General features: G+C 43.5%; 1 protein-coding gene across 1 annotated transcript in view; it reads left to right on the top strand.

Moving 5' to 3' along the window:
- The first annotated feature begins 997 nt into the window (after positions 1-997).
- PLAGL1 (PLAG1 like zinc finger 1) overlaps positions 998-27,528 on the top strand; it is a 79,417-nt gene continuing 52,886 nt past the window's right edge. Inside the window, exons 1-2 of the mRNA XM_081141235.1 lie at positions 998-1,076; positions 11,572-11,968. The gene's annotated coding sequence lies outside the window, so the exon portion shown is untranslated. The remainder of the gene's footprint in view (positions 1,077-11,571; positions 11,969-27,528) is intronic.

The following is a 27,528-nucleotide window of genomic DNA, read 5'->3' as shown; positions in this document are numbered from 1 at the left end:
TGCTTAAACAACCAGTCATAGTAATAATATATTTTACACATTATTATTTGTAAGGTGGCTTGTGGGAAAAACGCGTACTTGCAATGTGGCAGAACTGAGTTCTGTGTGACCATGAGCAAGACATATGACTTCTCCGCTTCTATGGTTGATGTTTTTAAAATTTTAAAATATTTATTGTTGCCCCGCGTCCACCTGGCTCCCGCCCCACCCATGGGCTATGCCTATGGGAGAACATATTCACCAATGATACATCTGATAAGGGGTTCATTTCCAAAATATATAAAGAACTCATACAACTCAACAAAAGGAAGACAGGCAATCCAATTACAAATGGGCAAAGGACCCGAACAGACACTTCTCCAAAGGCCGCACAGAGACGGCCTTCCGTTGGCTTCTGAGCTGTCCAATTGGCATAACCTTTGCGCGTGAAGTAAGTTCAAGCGGTATCTAAAGCACCCGGCACGGAATTGAACCCATGTTCTTTCCTCCCCCCACCCCGTGTCCACCTAACCTGTCACAAGGACATCACCCCCATGGACAACACCTGTTGAGTCTGCCGGGCCCCACTCTGGAAGGTTCCCAGGTTCACCGGGCTTAATGCTCGGGGCAGCCTTGGGCAGAGCTCGCAGCGGCCCTCGACGCTTAAAGCTCCAGTTTCCGCCTCAGGCCTCTGTCCTGGAACGAGCCCCTCGCGAGGCCCTGCATCTAATTTTGTACTTTCCTTTAAGAGGCCCGCCCCCTGCCCATTTCAGGTTTCAGGCCCCACAAAACCTGGGTGCGCGCAGGATGGGTACCGGCCTTCCCTGCACTTCACAGAGATGGGGAGACAGGCCGCCCCGCCTACACCCCCGTTCGCGCAGCAGCGCGGGAGCCCAGCGGTCTGACCCTCCCCAGCCCCTGGTATTAGAAGGGACGGCGCGGCGCGGTGGGGAGGCGGGCACGGCTGGGGTCGCAGGGGGTCGCCCGCCGGGACTCCCCGCCCCTTCCTCCCCTGCCCCTTCCCCTTTTCCACCGCGGCCGCCGGGACTGGCCCGCTCCCCCCGGGACGGGCGCGGGAACCTTCCAGGGAGGACCAGGTGAGGCGCGCGGCGGGCGGGATGCGGGGGAGGCCGGGGCACGCGGGGCGGGGCCGCACCGGGAGGCGGGCGCCGGGCGGGGCGGGGCCGTCGCGGGGTGACCGCCCCTCGCCCAGGCCGGCTCACGTGCTGCGTGCGCGCCGGCCGCCCCGTGCGCTGCGGGCGCGCTTCCCCTTCCTCTGCCGTCGGGCGCTCCGCGCTCCCCGCTCCCGCGCGGGGCGGGGCGGGCGACGGTGACAAAGGACTGGGGGACCCGCTACCTCCCGCCCGCCCGGCGGCCCCCGGCCCGGGGGCGTGTCCCCCCTGACCCGGGGTCCGTGCGCACAGAGGCTGGGGAGCGGGGGGCGCAGGGCCCTCTGCGTTTACCGCAAAGTAACTTCGGAACCGCTCCAAACGTGTCAATCTCAAGTCCGAGCATAGCGCGTCCCGAGTGGTGGCGGGGGAGTCCCTGCAGGCTTCAGGGAGCAAAGGGACCCGGGACCGTGACGCCCCAAGGACCCTAGGGGACGCACAGAGAAGAGTCACGGGGGCAGGGTGCCCTTTTTCAGCTGTGGCCGCGGTGGCAGGCGCGCAGCTGTGTTGTTTTGGTGTCAGCGCGCGTTGTGTGGGTGCTGGGAGGGGAGGGGCCTCGCCGAGGACGAGCGACCCCCTGGGGCTGAGTTTTGTTTACGGAGTGTGAACAGGCCCACCGTTCGGCCGCTTTGAATGGAAAAGAAACGACTCCAACGTGTTCAAGGGAGGCACACGGCGTTACAAGACGCATGTCCTGTGGTTCGGGCTCCCTAACCTGAGGAGCCTCCCAGAAGCATCAGGAATTTTTCAAAGTACACCTGTGGGGCCCACCCAAAGGTCCTGAATCCGGAGTGCTAGGGCTGCCGCCTGGCCTGAGCATTTTTGTAAAAGCTTCCTCTGGGGATTTTGCTGGGGGCTCCTATTAAGGAAAAGCAGGTAGGAGAACTGGGCTCTACTCAGGGTGACCGCCGCACAAATTCTAAGCAGTTTCCTCACCTGTACACTGGCCCCTAAGAACTTGTTAGAAAGATCAGCTAGGATGTGTGGAAGTGTGTTGAAAAGGCAGAAATTGGTTCAGTGGCAACAAAGGACAGCCTGCTTTGGTTCTGCAAGTGATGTTTGGATTAAGGGAGAAGGAATTGGGAGAGAACCTGGCCAGGGAAAAGGGAAGGAGGGCTTGTTTTCAGGTGATCGATCATCCCTGTAACAGTGTTGGCGTAAACTGTAACTCAGAAAATCAGTATCATCTGGATGGAAAGGAAGCTGGCTGCAGACCAACCCGGCTGGGATGGTTTGGAAAATGCACCATTTGTATTTCCTCTTCTCAAGTACCAAAGGCTTTAGATTACTTTCATTTAGGCAAATCAGCAGCGGTCATCGTCCGTGTGCCCTGTGTTGTAACCCTAGTCCATTTGAAGGCTGCATGTTTTCCTGCTAAATGTGAATTTTTGTTCCATTGTTCAACAGAAGTGTCTTGAGGATCTTGATGTACTGGGCATCCTTGAAATACAAAGATGAATACAAGGCTGGGTTTTGCCCTAGCCGTCTCTGTCTCGTGGAGGAGATGGACGTGAAAACAGGCCGCAATATGACCTGGCTGTGATGATAGTAAGGGTAGAGAAGGAACAAAGTACCATGTGGCCTAGAGGACAGAGCAGCTGCATCAGCCTCAGGGGAAGGCCATCCTCGAAAGTGACCTAGGAGCTGGGTAAACAGCGCCCTTCTGTAAAAAGCTTCGAGAATCTAGGATTCTGTGTGAAGTCAAACTGGGTTCCTATTTTTAAATCTGGTAAAATTCTAGTGTAAGCATATACTGACAGCCTAAAGCAGAAATGACTTTTGGTTTCATGATGATGCTTAAAAATTTACTAGGCTTTCTGTCACCTCATTTTTGTAAAATATCTGAAGTTAATTTAAGAAAGGGGTTGTCAAGAAGAACCAGAAGAAAAATTTTACATGTCCTGAATTCTTACTGAATATTTAGTTCCATGTAAATATAATATTCAGGTAGACAGTCTTTTAATTACATGCACTTTCAAAAGTGGTGCTATTTTTGATGGCCTCATCATGTTTCTTATGAAACAAAGTGATTTAATAGAGGAGCGGGGCACACGGGGAAAATTGTAAGAGGAATGAGAAAGGACTATCTAGAAGAGGGAGATGGGGGGAGAAAGGAGTTCGATAAGGTTGGTGTTGGAAAGGAGCAGAAGTAAGTGCTTTTTGGTGCTGACCTAAAAATAAAAGGCTTATCAAGAGGCAACAAGCGTTTACTGAGATCAGTAAGAATAGCTATTCGGGAGTCATTCGAGAGTCATTCAGGCAAGAAGCACAAATAAAGTTCCCACTAGGAAACAAAGGCAGTGAGTACAAAGAAGGGAAGGGCAACAGTGATGTCACCAGAAGGAAGGCATTTTTGATGGTGCAGATAACATAACCTAGTGCTGTTCATTCTAAACAATTTTTTTTTTTTTTTTAAATTTTCAGTCCGGTCATCTTCAGTTCAGTAGTCATAATAATTGCTGTCCTGTTATCTTTGCAAACAGTTCTTCAGGAAACAAGGTTACTTAGGCCCAGTCCAAAGGTCATTTTGCCCCATCTTAACATTCCAAAGTTTGAGACATAGGACATGCAAGACAGTCGTGGCGTAGCAGCTCCGGCTCCGTTTTAAAGGGGCTCTGTTTATATTGCTTACCTCGGGAAGGAAGAGAAATGAGACGTGGGTGAATCAAACAGGGCTGCCAGCTTCAGGGGCCTGTTGTCTTTTACACATTGTGATTAAACTCGTACGTAGACTCTCTTCTAAGTTATTTCAAACCTATTTAGAAGGAGGCAGTTACAGCATGGGCTCAGCAGCCCTGCATTGGAATAGATTCCAGCTGGTGACTTTGGGCGAGGGTCTTAACTAGCTGTGTCTGCTCATTTGTGAAATGAGGATGCTGTCTCCAGGAGACCTGTGAGGAATAACTGCTATGAGGCTTAGGAGGCACCTGGTAATGATAAACCCTCAATCAGGAGAGGCCTCTGCTCCGGTTCTTATCTGACGTTACTAGATCCTGGGGAAGCACTGGTGAGCTGTCAGATAGCACTGACTTCTTGGGACTGGGAGAGGCTGACTTGCTAAGGTCCTATAGCTAATAGGTGACTGACCTGAAGTGAGAAGCTATGACTTTGGCAGCTCAGTCCTGTGAATTTCTCCTGCTCCACGCACACACTTGCTGGTCTGTTAGGACTGAGGTGGACTCTCCCCGGAGTTTAAAGGGGCAAAACTATAATCATGGGTGTCTGTTACAACTGTTCCACTCAGAATCATTCAGTGAATCCATTTCTCGTTGTTGATTTCTATGAAAATTACATTTTTATTTCTGAGGATTATGGGTGGGAGTCGATTTCTGCTAGGGGTGGGGATGGGGAGACAGTGGGAAAGCCATAAGGAAGCCATGTATGGGAGAGCTTTAAAGGGGGAAATGCCTCTTTCCAACTTCTAGTAATGTGTTATAATGTTACTTGAAAAATAATCAGCTCTATTGCTCAGCAACTTAACTGCTTTTATCTGCAGCTGATGGTTCTGGTCAAGAATTAATATTTTCTAGCATGTCCCCTTTCACACATATGTGTGGTCCCTGGAGAGGGGGGAAGGGGATCATGGCTCTACCTACTGACAACTCATGGATGTTGGTCAGATCTAAATTAGAATGTTGATTGGAAATTTGCAATGAAAAAGCCTGACCACGAATCTCTTCATTGTAAAACAAGTGTATAAAGGAAGAATGTTTTGAGAGTAGCCCCCAATTTTGGTTGTTTTTTATTATGAAGGATCATCCTTAGTCTTCTTAGATCACCTATCTACTTCTACATGTGGACAGTCCCAATTTTATATCTTTCAGTTCAGCATTTTTCACCTCAGTCAAGCAATCAAAAAATGCATGTGTCCAGGATTGTATTAGGTGCTACAGGTGATACTTGAAGGTAGAAAGTCAACATTTAGCCTAGGGAATAATGGATTTAAATGCTAGATGGGTGTGGCACAGCCTCCTGAAAGAAAGAAATCAGAAGGCTCTCAAAAGGTTTGAGAAAACTTCCTAGAGGAGGGAAGGGGACACACCCTTGCTGCAGGGGTGAGAGTGGCCTTTCAAAACTTGTTCACCTGGGGTTGCAGGAACCCTTGGTGGCCTTAGCATTAGAGATGAAAGCGTAAAGGAACAAATAACTGGGACCTTGAGGCTGATCCCCCAGAATTTCCCCAAGTATCCCAAAAGACTAAAGCAGGTTTGCTTGATGGGCAAGCTTCTGGGACCCGGATGATGCCTCTTGTCAGGCTCCCTGAAATTCACAAGACAACAGAAGATTTAGTGAGTGGCTATAGTAGGCGGTATCTGTTTGTTGAATACATTTGCTATATACAGGGTGGGGCAAAAGTAGATTTACAGTCGTTTGTATGGAAAATAATACAATAATTAATAAAACATAATACAAGAATAAACTGTGTTTTGCATACTCACAACTGTAAGCCTACTTTTGCCCCACTCTATATATCAAAAAATACCTGAGAAAATTAAGGTTAGAGTTAAGATTAAGGATGTGGATAATATTTCTCAAAATGTAAGTGATTTTTCTATATTACCAAGAAAGGGGGTTAGAGATCAAGAAGACACAAGGTGCCCAGGAAAGGGAACTGAAGTGGAAGCAACTGGAGATACTTTAATTGGGATAGTTGTTGATTGGACACAAACAAAGGTCCTTGAGTCCTGCCCAGATGTTGGGTGTGAGCCTTAGAAGGACCTGTGGGTCTGAGTCACACTAAGTAAACTCATCAAAATCTGTCTAAGTACCCCATTTCAGATTATCAGTTTATATCTGGAAGACAAAAGTGCCTAGCATACCCATCTACTTGTTTGGATAGCAGGTTTAGGCATTTTCATCAGGACAGGGGAATCCAGTTAAAGGCTGGAGGGCTACTTGTTTAGAAAACAGAGCAAAAGAGTTGACTGTCAGTGAAAACCTCACAAAGCACTGGGAGCCTGTGAAATGCCCTTCACCAGTCAACGAGCAGAGATGCCCTTGCTGGCAGACAGACCAGGCTCTCCCTGGCACACTGACTGATAAAATGCTCCTCTTAGGTTTCACTTTCCCAGATGCCCAGATCACCACCGGACTTTGGTTATATTTTTCAACCATATGTCAGATGTGCATGCTTTTGATTTACTTAGTTATGATCATTTCTCCCAAATTAGAGGTCATTTGTCTTAGGAGAAATTCTAAGAACTCAATTTACTTTTGAGTACTTATTTTGACAACACAGATTTTAGCTTCATTGTAGGTATGTGAATTTGGAGTCACTCTTACTAGAAATAATCAGGCATTGGCTCAGCCTAAGCTTGGGTTGACATCTGGCTAAAGATACAGCTGTAATAATAATAGGTTCCTTTGGGCATTAATTTGTATTAGTCCTGAAGACTTTGAGTTGAAGGAAGAGAGAAGAAACATCTAGAAGTAAAACAAATGGAGGGGAGTGGGGTGGAGGGGATGAAATGGGAGAGCACCCCCCGTTGCTATCCCCAACAACCCCTTACCCCAAGGGCCCAATTACCTAGACTGGGTTTTTGGGGAGAGGCGCTAAAAGCATGAACTGATGAAGCAAAGTTTTGTGGCATTTTTGTTGGAGGATCGAAAGAAATATAGTGTCTTTTAGCAGCTTGAAGGGTTGGACCTGAGGGTGCATTGAGAGGAAGCATCCAGCTCAGGGAAAGGGTACAAATCTCTGGAGCACTGTGAGCAGCGTGCTTGATGAAACGGGCCTGTGCTCCTCCAGCCCGGGACACAGGTGGGCTATCTCAGCTGCAGAGGTCCCCCCTGAGGAGTGACGGGTACATCAGCTCCACACCAGGCACCCTAGCCTAGGGTTCCAGTGCCAGGAAGAGAAGTCCCCAAAACTTCTGGTATAAAAGCCAGTGGGGATTGAGGCCAAGGGAGATGGAGGGCCTCTGGAGTCCCAGGCATTTCCTCTTAAAGGGCCCATAAATGGACTTGGACTCCCTCCCTCTGAGCTCCAGAGCTGGGGCAGCAGCTTGAAAGGCACCAGAGACATGCAGGGAGAAACTGAATTATCTGGCATCAGGGCAAGAGCTGAGGGGTCAGCTTTCTCTCAGACAGAAGTTCTGACAGAGGCCCCTGTTCCCTTGATGAACCCCCCTCCCCACATGCACAACCAGCAGGTGGGCACCATGCCTGAGTCTTTCCGTCAGCCTGTCTCACACTGTTTCCCTGTCCTGTGATTCCCTGCGGCATCACCCCACCCAGCTTTCACCCCACTCAAGCTGTTTCCAGTGTCTTTTCCATAGGAATGGCTTACCGTGGCTCATGCTTCAGATTTTTCTAAAATCTCTCAAACAAGCAGAATCTGGCCTCAGCGTGCAGCGTACCTCTTGCTATGTGGCCCCAGACCTGGTGGTGGCTGGTCACAGCCAGTCCTTGCAGCTGATCAGACTGGGGGTAAGCCCCTCCCATTCACGTGCCAGCAGCAATCAAGGCTCAACTATAAGAGGAGGGTGTGCACAGCCCGTAGAGGGGGTGCACCTCAAGTGCTCAGCTTGGGTGATGAGGGGGGGCTGTGCCACTGGACCCTACAGAACATACTACATTGGGCAACTCTACCAAGCCTGGGAGACACAGCAGCTCTACCCAATACATAGAAACAAACAGAGGGAGGCTGCCCAAATGAGGAGACAAAGAAACGTGTCCCAAATGAAAGGACAGAACAAAACTCCAGAAAAAGAATTAAACGAAACGGAGACAAGCAATCTACCGGATGCAGAGTTCAAAACACTGGTTACAAGGATGCTCAGTGAACTTGGCGAGACCCTCACAGGGTAAAAAAGGACCTGTCATAAGTGAGGGGTACACTAACTGATAGGAAGAATAGTTTACAGGGAATCAGGGGTAGAGGAGATGGGGCCAAGAATCAGATCAGCAGTTTGGAACATAAGGAAGCAAAACACACCCAATCAGAACAGCGAAAACCCAAAATCCAAAAGAAAAAAGATAGCGTAAGGAGCCTCTGGGACAACGTCAAGCATACCAAGAGCAAGAAATTGAAAACCTATTTGAAAAAATAATGACAGAAAAATTCCCTAACTTGGTGAAGGAAAGAGACTTACAAACCCAGGAAGTGCCGAGAGTCACCACTGGGGTGAACCCAAAGAGGCTGACACCAGGACGCACCATGAGCAAGACGCAAAAGGTTACAGACAAAGAGAATCTGAAGAGCATCAAGAGAACAACTGTCATTTAGAATCAAAGGGCATAGAAAGAGCTTCCCAGACCAGAGAAAGGTAAAGAAGTTCGTCACCACCAAACCAGTATTATATGAAATGTTAAAGGGTCTTCTTTAAAAAGAAGGAAAAAAAAGATTTAAAAAAATGAACAATAAAATGGCAATAAATACATGTCTGTCAACAACTGAATCTAAAATACAAAATAAAAAAAACAAGCAGAATAGAAAAAGACTCTTAGATACAGAGAATATTTTGACGGTTGCCAGCTGAGGGGGGAATGGGAGGGATGGGTGAAAAGGTGAAGGGATTAAGAAGTACAAATTGGTTGTTTCAGAACAGTCACGGGGATGTAAAATACAGCATAGGGAATATAGTCAGTAATACTCTAATAACTATGTATGGTGACAGATGGGTCAGGGTTTATTGGGATGATCACTTAATAAGTTATGTAATGGCTAATCACTGGGGTGTACCCCTGAAACTAATGTAATAATGTATGTCAACTGTAATTGAAAAAATAAAAGTGATTTAAAAATGAGCCCTGGCCCTGTAGCTCAGTTGATTAGAGCATAGTCCCCATTACACCAAGGCTGTGGAGTTTCAACCCCCATCAAGGCACATATGAGAATCAATGTCTCTCTCCCCCTTCTCTCTCTCTAAAATCAATCGATAAATAAAAATTTAATGATTTAAAAATGGAAAAAAACATTATCCAATGCAAAAATTGTCAATGTAAAAAAGTCCAAACCTGTAGAGAATTTTTATGAGTTTGAGTCAAACTGGCAACATATGCTAGGGAGCAAGATCTCCCGTGCTCCGGAGAATAAAAGTTCTGCAATTTCTTTTATGCACTTGGAATCAAGGGGACTTAAAGAAGATTACATTAAGGTGGGAGAAAGCAAGGCAGGGATTAGATTACAGGGTAGTTAACGAGATTAGGTACTCTCTGGAGGGTGGTTATGGTTTATTGCCAAGGTGTTTTAACCTAGATGCACAGAAACAACGGGTGGGGCTTACATAAGGCAAAGATTAACCTTTTACTGAAGAAGTTCTGTGCTGGAGGTGTGACTACCCACCGTGACCTGCCCGGTTAGGCATTTATGATCAGATCATCCTGTGAGGTTACTTTTCATAGAACTCCCCTTTTTTTGGTCTGCAATATTTATAAATAGCTATTGTTTCAGAAAAATAAGAGTATGAAGTTTTTAGCAAGCAAGAGATAATAGGACGCCCATTATTATCAACTTGCAATATGTAAAATGTCAGTTACCCTGTCTTTATATAGGTGTTGAAATTATTTAATAAAGATAAATGTGTCAAAATATATAAAGTAGTTCAAACTGATTCAGTGGGGTTCTAGGGCTCCTCAGGGATGCCCAAAGCTGGGTGCAGGCTGGGAAAAGGGGTAGAGGAAAAGTAAAGTGAATTTTGTTTTTTATCAGCTGCCGCTTCAACGCGTCTGTTGTGTTTTTATCTGTTTTATATTTGAGTTTCTGATATGGCATTGTGAAAAAGAGTGCATCTACTTTCAGAAGTAAGAGCACCACTGTTATACAAGCTTTCAAAGGTAAATTTTTAGCCCGAATTATAGGGCTGCCAAACATTTATTTGGAACATGAATATGTCTCTGTGAATGTGGTGCTCAAATCAAGACACTGCTTATGTAATCTTTTGTGGCGATCAAATTCCGTGTCCCAGGCCTCGTTACCATTAATAATGGAAATGTACCTTTGGTTTTCCTCACCGCACCTATGCTTACGATTTATCTCTCTGACAACCGTGGCTCCAGTCTGGAGATGGGTATGTTCACGTTTCACTTTTCTGAGCCTCAGGACTTTGCTAACCATGAATATGAATAGCAGGCCTCTGGGCAGAGAGCAGATGGGCCTGCAGGAGGGTCACCCATGAACAAGATTGTAGAATCCAGCCTGGAGCAGGGAGAAAGGATCACAGGCTTGAGGGTAGCTGGGGGTCCTGGGATGCAGGCACCCAGGCTGAGAAGCAAGATTTGGGGACAAAGGCAATTGTTTTTAAGCCTTATAAAGCCTCATCTCTATAATGCAATTCCTCGTGCTAGAGTGCCGGAGCAGTGTGGTTTTGTGTAGCAAACACAGAAAGAGACGTGGGTTGTGGCTGTGGCACTGTCTCTGTTCTTGGCCCTGTGACCTTTGAGTCGCTTCCTTATATGTAATACGAAAGCCTTCTGCTAAGTGTCCTGCAAACTTCCTTCTGTGATAAACAACTCGACTCGGGGCAGGTGTGTTTTCATGAATATCTATGGATATGAATATCTATGGATGTTCCTGCCAGAGCTCACCTCTCATATTTCTCATTTAACAAGAAATTAGATATTTCTTTTTAAATATATGTAAGTACCACCATATGGTCAGGATTTTATTTTATTTTTTCTTCAGTAGAAAGGTTTATTTCTTGACCTTCAAACATTTGGGGTGAATCTTTCATTATAACAATTCATGGTGAAAAGGTCGTTGTGATAATGCATCTTTCCCTTGTTTTATTTTGACACTGAGCTGTGTTAGATGCAAAATAAAATGGCATTAAAACAAAATAAAATGGCATTAAATTTTGCATTATCAGTCATCTATTATTTAAATAGTGTATTTCATTTATAAATTTGAAGTTTGCTAGAAATATTTTGGTAAAGAATGTAGCTCACGCATGAACACACATACCTTTCCTTTTTTTTTTTAAAACATAGCCATAAAATAATTTTTATTTTATTTTTTATTTTTAATCCTCACCTGAGGATATTTTTTCCATTGCTTTTTAGAGAGAGTGGAAGGGAGAGAGAGAGGGAGAGAAGCATCGATGTGAGAGAGACACATCGATTGGTTACCTCCTGCACATGCCTGACTGGGGCTGGGGATCGAACCTACAACCGAGGTACATGCCCTTGGCCAGAATCGAACCCGGGACCCTTCAGTCCAAAAGCCAGTGCTCTAACCACTGAGCCAAACAGGCTAGGGCCACACCTTTGTTTTTTATTATATAAATATAAAGAAAGTTTGGGAGGACATTTGCCAAAAATAATCATGGCTACCTCAGAATGGACTACCTCAGCGCTGCCTGTAAATGACCAATGTTTACAATGTTACAGTAAACATATATTAATTTTTATAATTTTATGTATGTGATATGTTACAGAATGATCCTTCATTATTATAAAGTATCTTATTTTATTGGATTTGTAGGTACAATCACCATTGGATAATAGTAATTTGAGACCTGAAGTTCAGGAGTGGCATTTTCTTAGACCACATAGAGAAACAAGTGCCTCTTCCTTGATGGACTTTGGAGTTGAAGGTGTTCTCTTTGGTGTGTGTACAGACGGGACTCATGGGATAGTTAATGTCAACAAAGACTTTTCTCCAACCACCTAAGAGGCTTGAGCACAGAGATGAAAAATAAGCTCCATCGTCTTTGATTATGGCTTCCTAGAGGGATGTGCGAGAAGGATCTCAAGGTCCCGTCTGTTCAGTGGGCAAGAGTACCAAGATCAGTAATGGCCTGACATCGGTACCAAGAGTGAGGACGATGGCTGACCACTTGCCTTGTGTTTGCCATCCTTGAAATCCAGAATTCTAGGCGGTAAGTTTCTTTTCTCTTTTTGTCCAAATCTCTTAAGGACTGTACTGTTTATTATACTTAATCAGATAACATTTTGCATAGTTAGTGGACATTTTAGTGATAAATCATGCTAAGATTGCAAGGACTGGAATCTTTTGTGTTCCTCATAAAGCTGGCATGATGCAATACCTGAAAGAACTACTCAGGAATTAATGACTAATGAAATAAATGACAAATTCATTTCTTTTCGCACTGTGAGGTTATAAGTAATAAACCAATACTACTGAGCATAGACTAAAATAAATGTATCCTTATTGGTCAAAATATAGATGTTAAGCTGAACAGCTGGGTACTATGACTTGTGATTTCTTTCTGTTGCCCTCTTTAATCATCTCAGTTGATGAAACCAAGAAAGAGTTAAATGGCTTACACGCATGAAGGAGCAGCTTAAATTTTACATTTGTGGTTTTAAAGGGCACCAGTGTGGCATATATCCTGGACATGGAGGGAAGGGTGCACATACTCTTTACTTTCATAAGGGCTAGCTGTTGGAGAGGAAAATTACAGAAAGCCCCCCCTTCCTTTTTCTCTTGGGAAAAAAAAAAAAAAGAGAGAGAAAAGCACTTAATCACAGGGTAATAGGAAGCTGCCAGCATATTGGGTCTCCAATGAAACAGGCTGAATTTTAAAACAAAGTCATGCATTTGGATGATGTCCCTCTTGCAGCCATATGGACAAGATGCTTATTCATCCACTCGCGCTGAGCACTGTTCCAGATTTGGGGAACAGCGTGGTGGACAAGACAGAGCCCCGCCCCATGGTATTCGGTACAGATGAGAAAATCCATTCTCTACAGGATGTCTTGACCAACATGGTAGAACCGGGACTCAATTCTAAATTCAGTGTTCTATCCTCCCTACCAAGTAATTTTGGAGGACCCTGGTTGAATGTCAGCAGGATGGTTCTGCCTGCCTTTTCTTTGCTCTTAGGACGCTCCTGCCTGCCTTTTCTTTGCTCTTCCCTTGGTACTTTTTTCCATCCTATGCAGAGTGGCATGGATACTGTCCATGAGGTTCACTTACACCTTTTTCTGGTCCTAGGGCAAGTCATATTCCATTTCTAAAAAGCAATCTAGGGTCATGTTATTAAAAATAATATGTGAGTAAAAGCAGTATTTTCCCAAAATCTTGAGTTTTAATTTGGTAGAATGAAACCAGCGTTTAACAAAATAGAAACAGAAGCATGGATACACGGGACAGACTGGCAGCCGTCAGAAGGGAGAGGGGCAGGAGGACTGGATGAAAGAAGGTGGTGGGATTAGCCAGAGAACATCTGTGCTTAACCCATGGACTCAGCGGTGTGGTGAGGGCCAGAGGGCAGGGGTGGCGGGGGCTTGGCGGGGGCTGGGCGGAGGCGTGCAAAGGGGGGGGGAATGGGGGACTTCTGTAATAGTGTCAACAATAAAAATAAAGATAAAAGGATAAAAAATGTAGAGTGCACCATGATTAGTAAGGTAAATATTATGTAAAACTTTTATTCCATGAATATATCTTTGTATTAGGTTGCAACATGAAGATTTCCCTTACTGTTGGTTGTGGTCAAAAACTTTTGAAACATATTGGTTTAAAGAGCATCAGGGAAGATATGGTTTGTGACAAAAATAGGGGTATATCTTTAGCTTTCATTTGCGTGTGTGTGTTGCTTACCTAAAGGGTTCATAGCAATAAAGTAGAATTTGTGTGATGAAAGTTCTACAAGTTATTTGTCATCTGAATATGTTCCTGAACATATTTTTTTTTTCACTAAACACTCACGTTGCAGTTACTGGTTTCCTTGTGTCCTATACTTTTGTTTATTGTGGTTTCCTGTATCGAGTGGCTTCATTATTTTTTGAAATATATTTATTTTGTAATTTAATTGCATGGTATATAGAGAAATTTGGGGAAATAAAGTATCTAATCACAACAATATCCTTTACATTATTTGATTATGATAAAGTCTACAGCTGATGAGACTTTAATGTAAGTTGTTAAATATTATGTAACTTATTTTAAAACTGATTTAATATATTATTTTTCATTTAATTTCTAAATGTCAGTGGATTTTGCCTGAAGATATGATTTATAATACAAGAATAACATACAGTTTTCTAAGTTGCAGTTTTTCATACACTGTAGGAAAACATCATTAATTTGGTGTTTGGGACAAGTTGGACTAATACTTTGGAAAGATGAGAGCTTGTTGCTAAAAAACAAACAAACTGCAAGTAGATTTTAAGAATTTAAAATCTGTGCAAAAATACATTTTTGGAAGCACATAAAAAATCTACTTTTGTATGTTATAATTTTTTTCAGAGATATATGTAGAATCTCAATTATTGAGATGGCCAGGACACACAGAGATATGTTTAAAATGTTATATGCTTATTCTTTGCAAGGCAAGAACTTGCTCCCTAGTATAAGTTTGTAATCTAATTACGGAGACAAGAAATGTAAAAGAAAGGCCATCCTTGAAAGACCATAGAGATCTTTCTTTCGACAGACAGACAGAGGACAGGAGAACATACAAAAGATAAAATTTCCTTGCAAAGGGCTGTGGGCAGGAAAGCCGAGCGAGCTCTGGCTGCTGGTATCAAAGACCTTACAATGGAAATGCGCTGCCAGCACATTTAACTTGCTTGAGTTCAAACAGTCAAGGTCAAGAGAAGGAAAGACAAGGACAAGCCAGCAGCGGCCAGTTAGAGGGGCCCCTGGCATTTGCCTGCGCGGTTGGCCATAGGTCCTGGAAGGGTGTGTGGCCTGGGGAATGTGAAGCTCCTTTCTCCAGCCGGTCTCAGTTCCACTCAACTCTCACCAGGCACCCCTTTGCTCAAGCCAGCCGGCACCCCACTTACTCTGGGCAAACAGCCTGACTTCCTACAAACACAGAGCGGCCGCTGTCCATTGTGAGCCGCTTCCTTCCCACTCGGCCTTCCCCTCCCTGCCAGCGACGCCCTGTCCCAGCCTCAGAGCTATGTCCCTTAGTCAGACCGGCCTCTCTCCTCCGGGACTTGGCTCCCTCAGTTCTGCTCTCGCTCTCATAGCACAGAGTTTAGATTAAAGTCCTGGCCGTGGCGCCCTGGCCGGTGTGGCTCAGCTGGTGGGGCCTTGTCCTGGGCCTTGTCCTGGGCCCTGCCAGGTTGCCCATCCCATTCCGGGGAGGGGGCACGTGCAGGAGGCAGCCAGTCAATGTTTCTCTCTCACATCGATGTTTCTCTCCCTCTCCCTTCCTCTGGCTCTAAAAATCAATTTAAAAAAATATATTTTTAAAAATCCTGGCTGTGGAACCAGAGCCTGCCAAGTTGGAATACAGCTTCCTACTATATTCGGAGGCAGCCAATCGATGTTTCTCTCTCACCGATGTTTCGCTCTCTCTATCCCTCCCCCTTCCTTTCTCTCTAAAAAAGAAAAAAAAAAATCAATAAAAACATCTTTTAAACAGGTTTGCTATGAAGATTCTCATACATATATCTTGGCACACACATACAGAAGATTTTCTAGGATACATACCTAGGAATGGAATTGCTGGGGCATTTAGTATATACCCCTTTATATTTGCTGTACATTAAAAATTGGTAGTCAAAGTGGTTATGCTATTTGACTCCCATCAAAAATGTAAACCCTCTGGTCAGACTTTTTAATTTTGGACAGTGAAATGGTATCTGACATTTTAAAATTACATTGTCTGATTACTGATGAAATGAACCATCTTTTCATTTGCCCCTTGGCCATATTTTGGTCTCTCCTTCAGGGAAGTGTCTCTTTATATGTTCTGCTGTTTTCTTTCAGGTTGTTTCTCGCTCTCTATTTATAGCCGTTCTTTATAACTGTGGGATAATAAGCCTGTCTCCAAATTTGTAGATTGTTCTTTGACTCTCTTTATGTCCTTTCTCCTTCCCCAGCTGCTTTTGGAATATGTTTGCTCGTTACCGGTTCCCAGCAGTTTGATTATGATGTGCCTCGATGTGGTTTTCTTCTCTTAAAAAAAACACACAGCTACTTACGGAGACATAATTCATATACCATCCGATTTACTCAAAGTATATAGTTCTATGGCATTTAGTATATTCGTAGTGGTGTGTATCTATCACCATAATCAATTCTAGAATATTTTCACTACCTGATAAAGAAACATCATTTCCCTTAGTCATCACCCCTAAGCCTTCCACCTCCCCAGCCCTAGGCAACCACTAATCTGCTTTCTGTCTCTCTCTGTTTACCAGTTCTGGGCATTCCATAGAAACAGAATCATATAATGCTTGGCCCTTTGTGACTGATTTTTTCCCCCATAGCATAATGTTTTCAAAGGCCATCCATGTTGTAGTATGTATCAATACTTTATTGCTTTTTGCTGCCAAGTAATATTTCTTTATAAGGCTATATCATATTTTATTTATTCATTTATTGAAACGACTGTTTGTTCCCCTATTGTATTGTTTTGCCACTCTTGTGAAAAATCATCTGGCCACAGATGTATAGGTTCATTTTGGACTTTTAGGTCTATTCCATTGGTCTAGATCTAGTCTTACACGAGTACCACATTGTCTTGATTACAGTAGCTTTGTATTAAGTTTTGAAATTGGGAAGGCTGAGCCCTCCAAGTTTGATCTTGTTTCTCGGGTTTACTTTCAATGTCCTGTTTCCCTTGACTTTCAGGAGTAGCTTCTCAATTTCTGCAAAGAGGTTAGCAGGGATTTTGATCCAGATTGGGTTGTACTTATAGATGAAGTTCAAGCGTGGCTTTCTTTATTTCCGGTAACATGGTCCTCATTTCCCTGAGTCCTCACTGGTAGCACTTTTAGTGTCCAAATTTCTATTAGCAGTCTGTTTAAGGAAATCTGGGCTTTTTCTATCATGTTTCTCAAAAACCCTTCCAGCCTTCACACACTGCTCAATTCTAAGGCAGCAAAGTTTATATTCATTTTCTATTGCTGCCATAACAAATTAACATAAACTTAGTGGCTTGAAACACTTATTTTATCACATCACAGTCTGTAGGTCAAGTCTGAGCTGACCCTTCAGTAGCTCTTCTGTATTATCTCTCACTATTTTTTGTGTATTCTAGGCTCTAGTGATAACACACACACACACACACACACACACACACACACACACACAAACTGCTGGTAGGGGTCTGTAGATATCAAGCTATTTACATATCTGTGCACTTCTTGTGGTCTCCCCTTTATCTAGTATTTGAGTCAGTTTGGGCTGTTGTAACAGAAAACCAAAGATGGGTGGCTTAAACGAACATTTATTTCTCACAGTTCTAGAGGCTGGACATCCAAGATGAGGGTACCAGCATGGTTGGGATCTTGATGAGAAGCCTCTTACTATGTCCTCACATAGTCTTTCCTTAGGACTTGCATCCAGAGAACAAGAGAGCTCTAGTCACTTTTTCTCTCTATAATTTTTTTTATATTCCTATCATCAGGGCTCTACCCTCAGGACCTCATCTAAATCTAATTATTTCCCAAAGATCCTCCCTTCAAATATCATCGCATTTGGGGTTGGGACTTTAACATGTGAATTTTGAGAGGACTGAAATATTCAGTACATAGCATTTTGCCCCTGGCCCCCCAAAAGTCATGTCCTTCTCGCATGCAAAATACATTCATTCCATCCCAACAGTTCCAAGAGTCTTAACTCATTCCAGGATCAACCTTAAAGTCAAAGCCTTATCTAAATATCATCTGAATAACCTGTGGGTGAGACTCGAAGTGTGATTCATCCTGAGGCAAAATTCCTCTCCAGCTGTCAGCCTGAGAAACTAGACAAGTTATGTGCTTTCAAACTGCAATGGTGGACAGACATACGATAAACATTCCCATTCCAAAAGGGAGAAATGGGAAAGTTGGAAGAGATGTTGGGCCTCAGTTAAGTCCATAACCTAACAAGGCAAACTCCCTTAGACTTTAAGATTCAAGGATAATCTTCTTTTTTGCTGGATGTTCTGCCTTAGGGACCCCCTGGGGCAATGGTCTTGACCCTTGGAAGGGGTTGTGTCTCCACTTTTCTGGGTGGCCCTACCCACATATGTCTATTGGGCAGTGGTCCCACCCTTTGAAACCAATGTTGGGGCAGCCTTGTCCCCACCCCGGGACCCATGCACTCTGGGTCTGGTGGGAGTGGCATTGCTGATCATCTCTGAACCGCTGAATCTTTGGTGTAATTCTTCCTTTGTCTTGAAGAATAGCTCATGTTCACAACTGAATAACTTCATGGTCTGGCCCTGTAGGATCTGAGAAGTCCAACAGCCTTCCTTCACTTTGTCCCATCTGTGCTCCCTTTAGTTCAAACTAGCAGTGTTCCTGCTGGAGTGGCTGATTTGGTTCATAATTCATGCTAATCTCCTTATCAAGTGGTTGGACAGCCCAGCCCTGGTGGTCTCTTCTGAACATGTTTTGTAATATGGATAAGCTGAATATTTTCTAAATCTTTAAGTTCTGGTTCCTTTTATGCTTAACATTCCTTCTTTAATTCATTTATCTCTTTTGCATTTTACTATAAGCCATTGGGAGGAACCAAATAGCTCCTTCAAAACTGCTTAGAAATCTCCTCAGATAAATATCCTCTTTTATTGCTTGAAAGTTCTACTTTCCACAAAACACTAGAACACAAACACAATTGAGCCAGGTTCTTTGCCACGTTATAACAAGGATGGCCTTTCTGTGGTCCAACAGCATGTTCCTCATGTTCATCTTAGACCTCATCAGAGTGGTGTTTACCATGTTCCTACCAACATTCTGTACATGATTACTTAGGTATTTTTTAAGCAGCTGGACAAAGGCTTCTCTACAGTTCTCTTTTCTTTCTGAACTCTCACCAAAATCTCCTTTAAAAGTGTCTTCACAGTAATATCAGCTTTTGTAGCATGCACCTCAAAATGTTTCTGGCCTCTCCCCATTCCGCAGTTCCAAAGCCCCTTCTGCATTTTTCAGCTATTTGTTCCATATTTTTAGGTATTTGTGATGGCAGCACCCCACTTCTCAATACCAATTTCTGCTTAGCCATTTGGGCTTCCATGAACGAATGCAATAGACTATGCGGCTTAAAAAACAAATTATTTCTCACAGTTGTGGAGACTGGAAGTCCGAGATCAGAGTGCCAGCATGGCCAGGTTTGTAGAGAGTTCTCTCTTCCTGCTTATGTCCTCACATTGCCTTTCCTTGGTGTGTGCAGGTGGACACAGAGGGACAGAGGGAGAGGAGAAGAGAGTGTGCTCTTGAGCTCTGGTTTCGTCATATCCTCACAAGGGCCCATCATGGAGGCTCCTCTCTCAGGACCTAATCTAAACCTAGTTATCTCCCAAAGACCCCATCTCCAAATACCATCATATTGGGGATCAGGGCTTCAACATATGAATATTGGGGGGACACAAACATTCCGTTCATAGCATCTAGCATGCTCATCCCATGCTAGGGATTGTTGACTAATATCTTTATTTTCTAAATTAATCTATAGAATAATTTCTTCTAAAAAAATTGGACTCTGCTGCAAGTTAGGCTAAGTGGCCTGACTGTGTGTGTCCATAATAGCACATGGTCCTTCATCTTCACTCACCAGGTTGTGTCAGAATTACCTATCACATGCATGCCAGCTACCCCTAATAGACTGTGTCTCTCAACTCTGTACTCCCAGGGCTTAATCACTGCCTGGTACATTGTAGTAACCAAAGAATGCTTGGAGCTAAAATAGGCTGAGGAAGTTGTAACTATCATTGACCATACAAAAAGTTAAACTTCTGTCAAATGGCTGAAAATCAAAAGACAGATAAAAACTGGTTTTTGAAAAGTTCTCTCTCCCCCGCCTTCCCCCCTCTGTAAAACAGAGAGAAGGTTGATATATGGTATAACATATTTTAGGGAAAGCATTGTCCCCAATAAATCTAAGGGAAGAGGTCATGACTAGGCATGTTACGAGTGGTTAAATACAAAGAGCTTTCAAAATGTGAAAAATGTTCCAACTGACTAGTAATCAAGATAAGCCAGTCAAAATGATGCTGTTTTTCTAATCACTTTATCAAACAGAAAGATCTTGCGTTGCCTATAATGCCTGTGAAAGGTACTCACAAACTGCTACCGCAATAGAATTTGGGAAATCCTTTGGGAAAGCAGTTCCACAGTGAACAGTCCTACAGTGTTTAGACTCTGACTGGATGACTCTACTTCTAGTTGGAAGTAGATATATTTTAGATACTTATCCTAGAGGAAAAATATAAATTTTATTTCTCTAGTTGGAATACATTAAAATGATTTTCAATTCAAAAGGCACTAAAGGGCCCTGGCCAGTGTGGCTCAGTTGGTTGAAGTGTCATCCCATGCATCATAAGGTCATGGGTTCGATTTCTGGTCAGGGCACATACATCAGTTGCAGGTTCGATCCCTGGTTGGAGCACGTATGGGAGGCAACTGATCATTGTAGCTCTCTCACATTGATGTTTCTCTCTCTCTCTCTCTCTCCCTTCCTCCCTCTCTAAAATAAAAAAAGAAGGCACTAAAGGGTATGTAATGAGTGATGAATCTTAGGTAGAGCTGCTGTGGAGGGACTGACATCCCAACAGATTGACTGTGAGGACTGGCTGTGACTACAGTGGAGCCATAGTACAGGAGCCAACCCTCCGGACCAGGACTTGCTTCAGTGGGCTTTGCTGCTCCCTGAGTCTTCCCCTTGAGTGTGTCACTCGTGGAGGTGATAGGATTGTAATCTGGCATGGTCTGAAGCTGTCCACCCAGGTGTACTGGCACTGGGGTCTCCTGGGAGGTGCAAGGTCAGCCACCGCCTGTGCCCTGCTTGACACCGTGGAACATGAACTACAGAGAGATCTGCAGATGGCTGCTACTTGTGCTGGGCTTGGAGGTGCCCAGGAGAGGCCAAGCTGCAAACCAAGGCCAGCTGCTGCTAGGGCCTGGCCTGGGGCCACTTAGCAAGAGACATAGGTACACACAGGCCAGATGCTGCTTGTTTGAGAGATTTTAGGAAACTGAAGCATGAGGCAAGAGAGGCCATTTGTATAGAAAACCCACTGGAAACAGCTTGGGTGAACCCATAAGTTGGGTGGGGCAGGATCTCAAGGAATCACCACAGTGGTGTGAACAGTGTGAGCCAAATTGATGGAGACTCCCACAAGGCTCTGTGTTGTTGTTTTTTTGGGTGGGGGTCTCAGAAAAAGAACAATGGCCTCTGCCAGCACTTTTGTCTGGCAGAAAGCTTCCTTCCCAGCGCTCGTCCTGATGCCGGACGATTCAGTTCCTCCCCATGTATCCCTGGTTCCTTTCAAGCTGCTGTCTCAGGGCTGGAGTTCAGAGGGAGTGAGTCCGAGTCAGTCCACGCACGGGCCCTTTAAGAGGCATGCCTGGGGCCCCAGCAGCCTCCCTCTCACTCAGCCGCGGTCCTTGCTGGTTTTTACAGCCAGAATTTATGGGGACTTCTCTTCCTGACTCTGGAACCTGGGCTGGAGGCCCGGCGAGGGGCTGGAATCCCTCGCTCCTCAGTGGGGAACCTCCGCAGCAGAGCGATCCCTTCCAGTTTTTACGTGGCACATCGGGTGTGGGACCAGCCGGGCCTGGGCCTCTGCCCTGCCTACCCGTCTCGATGTGGCTGCTTTAAATCAGCTAGATTTCAGGCGGTTCCGAACGACGGCTGCTCTGTAGATTAGTTGTAATTTTGATGTGCTTGTGGGAGGGTTTGCGTACTGCATTTACCTGTGTCACCGACCTCACTGGCAGTGTTTGCTGATTTTTCTGTTGAGTTGTTGGTCTTTTCCTTACTGATCTGTAGAAGGCCTCTCCATATTAAGGAAATTAGCCCTTTGTCATGAGTCACAGTTCGTTTCCCTAGCCCCCTTTGTTGTCTTTTAACTGTGCTTATAGTGTGTTTTGTTATGCAGAAAATTTGATTTTGTTATATGGTTGAATTGATAAGTTTGTTTTCTTTTATGGTGCTTCAAGTTTGTGTCAAACTTAAGAGTACTTTCCTTACCTCAGGAAATAATTTTAAATATGTCGAAAGCTTTATATGTAAAGGTGCTTATTGCATTCTTTGTAAGTTAAAAAAATTGATGACAACATAGAAGTTCAATAATTGTTGAATGGTTGCTTTAATTGTGATATAACTACATCATGGATTTCCATGCAACCTGTATAGATAATAGGTACAGGAAGTTCCTCATATGTTTACAAATGAATGTCATGAAAAATGTTTGTGTTCAGGCTGAGACCGGAATCAAGACCATATTTATTTCAGATCATTGCAATAACAAACAATGGAGAGGCAAAAAGCGCAAGACATATTAATAATTATAATTGGATAGTGAGGTGATGATTTTCTTTTCTTTATTATTTTCTTTATTTTTTGATGGTGATTTTAAATGTCCTCCAGCTCTTTGTAAACTTCTAAAAAAACAAGCATGTCGTTTTATAACAAGGAAAAATTTACAACGTGGATGGTCTGTAGTTTCAGTTGTATCATATACTATGTGCTTTGTAGGATTCACTTGTTTTGAGTACTTGACATTCTCCACACCCTCAGCAACCCAGAAGCTGGGCAAAGAAAACAGATTGTTGTTTGTGTAGAATAGAGCTAGTTTATCCAGATTTTCTTCTTTTTTTCCTTCTGTTGTTGGATATTAGGATCTCAGGGAATGTTCTCTTTTATGTATTTCACTGTAGAGAAGGTGCAGCTCAAATTACAATGGTACCCTAAAATCAGCACGTAATTGTGAATTTTTATTTCTCACTTTTAAGGTCTTCCTCCTAAAGTGGCCTGGCTCTCTTTTTTTAAATTAAGCCTCTTTTTTCTTTTCTTTTTGCCCTCTATATCCTCATAACATATGGTAGAGTCTCCCCCCCCCCCCCCCGCTCATTGGTTCTGTTGAGTTATAATTTCCAAACAGTAAAATGCAAACAATCTCAATGTGCAGCTTGAGTTTTGACAAATGTGTTAGCCCTTAGAGCTGTCACCACAATTGAGATAGAACATTTGCGTCAGGAGACTACAGAGACCTGACATAGTAAAAATATAATTTAAAAGATAAGATGTGGTTTATACTAATATATTTTGGAACAGTTACAAGAGTAACAGTTAATTTCAGATAGAGGATTCAAAAGAGGTAAAGATCTTGAAAAGTTAATGGTTTATACAGTAACTGTATATAGTTCAATAATTAACTTCACAAAGGAATTCTGCTTTGGTTATGGCATAAAATTGTAATAATTAAACGTGGTAAAGGACCGTATGAACCACTGGTTGAGTTCCTCCAGGTGCTGAGGCTTTAAAGGAACAGCCGTTTGCATCTTTGGAGTTTCGGTTCTTGACGTTTCCTTCCCTTGAAATGCTGGGAGACATTTGTTTGTTCTCATATCACAGTGATAGGAGCCACTGGGGATCAGCAGCAAGATCCTTTCTTTCGGATCTCATCCTATGTGAGCGTGTACACATATCAGCCACACCGGAGACACTGCGACCGCTAGAGTGGATATGTGACAGCAAATTGAGCAAACATGGTGCAGATTTCCCCAACACAGCCAAGTTTCCCAGCAAAGGGACTGTTTTCACTGTCCACCCGCATCTCCAAAGAGGAACCCTCACAGAAGCTTTCATCTGTGGGAGCAAGAGGTTATGTTGGTGGAAATCCAACCGCTGCACAACCTCAAGCTGAGTGTGAGACTTTTCTAGATTCTCTGCAGCGTGAGCAGCTCATGCCGGAGCTCGGTGGGAGCGGGCATTGGCGCGGCCACGTGGGCTGTTCTCCTTTCATTCCCTCGCGTTTGAGTGGTTTGTGCACCCTCCTGTCTGTCTCACCCACTCGCTGCTTCTCCCCTATTCCTTCCAAACAATAAAATGCCTGTTCTTGTACCCTGTTTTCTCTTCCCCCCTTGCCTCTTTTCTGGAAAACGTGGAAGAAACCAAAAGGAGGCTCTCGCTCACAGTATCACTTTTTAGCCTGGATCCTCAGATTTCACTTCTTAAAAAATACTTTGTGCCTCAGACCGTTTTATTCTTATGCTTAATTTGCATTTGGGAAGCCTAAGGTGAACTGGTCCAACCTGGAGCTCTTAAATTGAAAAGTTACTTTTTCAGTCTTTAGATAGAAAATTTCCCATCCTCTTGCCCATAGTTATAATGCTTTGCAGGCCTCCAAAGGCTTAAATGGTAATTGATCTTAGCATTGCTCTGGGCTTGTGGAAGTGATCTAGAGATGAGAAATGTGTGTATATTCAAATTCAAAATAACAGCTAAATAAGCTTAGTAAGCTGACCAGAAGCTTGGGTCTAATTGAGTTATTGGAAATATGGTTGTTTGGATTTCCATAAAAATATACCATCACATTTTTTAGTCCATTGGTAGAGAAAATTTGTACAGCAATTGACTGTTAAGTCCCTAAATTTCATAGCCTAGATGACTCTCTCAGCCAGTTAGCTGCCTTAAACTCCTTTTGGAAGTTAGTGGTGTGTTTGTAGGGCTACCCTAACAAAATACCATAGACTGGGTGGCTTAAACAGAAATTTATTTTCTCATAGTCTGGAGGCTGGAAGTCCAAGATTAAGGTGCTGTCAGGGTTGGTGTTTGGTCGGACCTCTCTTCTTCGCTTGTAGATGGCAGCATTCTCACTGTACCCTCCCATGGCCTTGTCTCTGTGGGTGTGGAGAGAGAGCTCCAGGGTCTCCTCCTCTTTCTATAAGGACAACAGTTCTGTCAGATTAGGGACCTAGCTTTAGGACCACATTTAGCCTTAATTACCTCCGTAAAAGCCCTGTTTGCAAACACAGTCACATTTGGAGTTAAGGCTTCACTATATGAGTTTGGAAGGGAACACATTTTAGTCAATAACAGGTGGAATGAGTGATAAATAATTATAAATATGCAGTGATGCTACTTTGGTTAAGATTGTGTGAACTGGTTAGCGCTGTCCTTTTTTTGTATGAGTCACAGAACACAGTTTCATTATGCTATAGTTAAAAAAAATCTTTTCTTCAAGATTTACTTGTCTCTTTTCTTCCACAAAAGGAGCATAACTTCATACAGTAACTTTCAAGTTTTTTTTACTTTAACTTACGTTAAGAAATTCATTTTCTGTCATAATCCAAGACGAGCCTATACATACTCAAAATAAGTTCCCAAACCAAGACCTTATTATGTAAATTGCATTTAGATATTTTCTTTTATCTTTTCATTTCGGTAGGGAAAAATGCTGGTTAGGACCCATTAGGTCAATTTGATGACCCACCGATGGTTCATGACCAACTGGAAAACTGTTGCTTAGGTTGTGATCGACGGTAGCTCGTAGAGTTCCCAGCACATGGTAGGCCTTCTGGAAGGGCTTATCAAATATACGACTGGTTGAGTTGGGTGTATGCTAAGGAGCTGAGTAGATTGGAGAAATTCTTTAGAGGTAGATTTGTTCCTTACTTGTTGACACTACTTAGTATTCCTGTTAGCTTCTACTCATGGCGGCATTCCTGAGCTTACAATCAAATCTCCTCAGCTGGAGCTCAGGCAACTGGGTTTTATTCTTTTAATACACTTTGTATTTTAGAGCCATTTTAGATTTACAAAAAAGTTGCAAAGGTAGTGGAGCCAGTTCCCAGATACCGAGCACCCAGTTCTTCCCACTTTTATCAAGCTTACATTTCTATTGTGTCTTTGTCATAATTAATGAGCCAATCCTGACATATTACTATTATTAACTAAACTCCATACTTTATTCAGATTTTATTATTTTTCACCTAATGGTCTTTTTTCTGTTGAGAATCCCATCCAGGAGAGCACGTTACATTTAGTCTCTCTAGGGACCTTGTTGGGGTGACTGCATCTCACAGCTTCCTTTTGGAGATCACCTTGACAGTTTCCAAAAGTGCTGGCTAGTTTTTTTGTGCAGAGACCCTCAATTTGGGTTTCTCTAATGTTTTTCTCATGGTTAACTGGAATTTGGGGGCAGAAGACCATAGAGGTAAAGGAAAAGGGTACATGATATGAATATGACTTAGCACTTGTTGATGTTCACCTCGATCACCTGGCTGAGTGAGGTTGTGTTCATCAGGTTTCCCCAGCGTGACGTGACCCTTTCCATAAGGTACCCTTTGGAAGAAAGTCACCGTGTGCAGCCATGCCCGGAGGTGGGGAGTTAGCTCTGGCTCACCTTCCTCAGGGCACAGTATCCGCACGGATTATTTGGAATTCTTCTGCACTGGATTTGTCTTTATTTATTTATTGAATCATTTACACAAGTCCGTGCTGATGTAAATACTGATATTTATTGTATACCTTGGCTTGGTTTATGGGAACTCTTTCAGGCTAGCTCCTGTGTTCCTTGGACACGCCACCCTTACTGTTTTGTTTCTGAGCACGTCCCTCCTTCCTGGCATTACGAGATGCTCTGGGTTGATCGTGTGTATTCTCCACCCCAGCCCTGGAATTAGCAGTTTCTCCCAGGGGGCTGATTCCTTTTATCGGAGAATGGTATTAGAAACAAAGATCAGAGGGCTGGCTGTGCGCATTGCTATGGGGTGTCATCGCATCTGGTTCTTCTCAACAGACAGAGCTGGGAAATGTGAACCTGCATATGACACAAACCTAGAACTATTTCTCTATCCATCTGCGTTGTTCTTAAAGCTAAACGAGCTCATAATGATGTCTTTGACTCTAACCCAGTAATACGTGTCTTATTCTAGCCTTTCCTTCTTTTTTGTCAGTAACTTCCATCCCCCAAAGTGAAAGAAACCTGGCTCCCACCATGGATTTTACTAAGATTTCATTTCCAGTATCATGGACAGTGGTTTCATAGCTGTTAACTAAATGGACCCCCATGGAAACAACTTTACCGACTGGAGTGCAGTGCTTACGTACAGTTCCTTTTTTCTTCAGTCATTTCCAAAGTTACTTAGGTCAGCACCCTTTTGCTCCCACCCCCTTCATTGAGATTATACCATACATTAATGAAACTTAGATTCTCTTGTCACGGTCTGCATTACATGATCTCCTGGTAGATTTTTTTTTTTTAAAGTTTGCATACATTATTTCCTTTTTATGCTGTATAATTCTGTGGGCTTTGTCAAATGCATAGTTATGTATCCACTATTACATTACAATACAGAATAGTTTCTCTGTCCTAAAAATTCTCTTGTGCTTCACCTACTCAGTGTTCTTCTCTCCCAAAACGGATGAGTTTAATCCATTTTTTTAAGTATACTTTTTTTAAAGAATTTTTAAATTGATTTTTAGAGAGAGAGGAAGGGAGAGAGATATAGAAACATTGATGAGAAAGAAACATAGATCGGCTGCCTCCTGCACACCCCCTACCAGGGATCAGGCCTGCAACCTGAGCCTGCCCTAACTGGGAGTCAAACTTACAACCTTTTGATAGATGGGATGTTGCCCAACCAACTGAGCCATGCTGGCCAGGGCTAATCTGTTTTTTTAAATCTCTACAGTGTTCCCTTTTCCAAAATGCTATGTGAATGGAATCATACAGTTTGTAGTCTTTTGAAACTGTACACTTTTACTTAGCAGTATGCATTTAAGACTCTTCCATGTTGCTGCATG

This window comes from Miniopterus schreibersii (genome assembly GCF_964146895.1).
Source record: "Miniopterus schreibersii genome assembly, chromosome: 6".
Taxonomy (NCBI): domain Eukaryota; kingdom Metazoa; phylum Chordata; class Mammalia; order Chiroptera; family Miniopteridae; genus Miniopterus; species Miniopterus schreibersii.
Note: the sequence above shows the minus strand (reverse complement) of the source record. Positions and strands in the feature narration are given on the sequence as shown.